General features: G+C 49.8%; 1 non-coding gene across 1 annotated transcript; it reads right to left on the reverse strand.

Moving 5' to 3' along the window:
• Positions 1-222: 222 nt before the first annotated feature.
• LOC134951162 (U1 spliceosomal RNA) lies at positions 223-389 on the reverse strand. Its single transcript, XR_010183954.1, has one exon. It is a non-coding gene; the product is annotated as a U1 spliceosomal RNA (small nuclear RNA).
• Positions 390-636: the final 247 nt, after the last annotated feature.

Genomic DNA, 636 nt, shown 5'->3' on the forward strand with positions numbered 1-636 from the left:
CCAGAGCTGCTCTGTAATGCAAATAAAAGGGTGTGGGCCCTGCAACACCACCTGTAGTTCGCATTGTGCGTTGGAAGGCACAAAGTAAGCAGACGGGAGAAGTCAGGATAGTGCGCAAGGGCATAGAAGGGAGGGGCTCAAGAAAAGAGAAGTGGAAACAGACAGCAAACTAGGCGGGAGAGAGACCTGAGACAATGAGATCTAAATTATACCAGAGCCAACCAGGGGAAAGCACAAATGCAGTCCCCCCCCCCTACCACAAATTATGCAGTCGAGATTCCCACATTTGGGGAAATCACAGAGGTCAGCATACCCAGAATGCAATGAATGAACCTCACCCTGGGAAAACAATCTTCATGACCATGGTATCACCTAAGCAAAATAAGTATGATTTGAGATAGGGCTGGGGAGGGCCGCTGCTCAGGCACACCTCCGTCAAGTAAAGGAGATTCAACTGAGGCAGCACAAGGGAACTCTCATCTGGGGACAACAACTGCAGGGAGAACACATTTTCAGACGAATGTGTGAGGGCAGAAGGCTGCCTAATACTGAAGCACCCCCCAAACAACAAACCAAATGCAACAACTAGTGCAAGCATTCCTGGGGGAAGGCCTGCAGCAGATGGATTCGCATATG

The sequence above is a fragment of the Pseudophryne corroboree genome, chromosome 8 (genome assembly GCF_028390025.1).
Source record: "Pseudophryne corroboree isolate aPseCor3 chromosome 8, aPseCor3.hap2, whole genome shotgun sequence".
Classification (NCBI taxonomy): Eukaryota; Metazoa; Chordata; class Amphibia; order Anura; family Myobatrachidae; genus Pseudophryne; species Pseudophryne corroboree.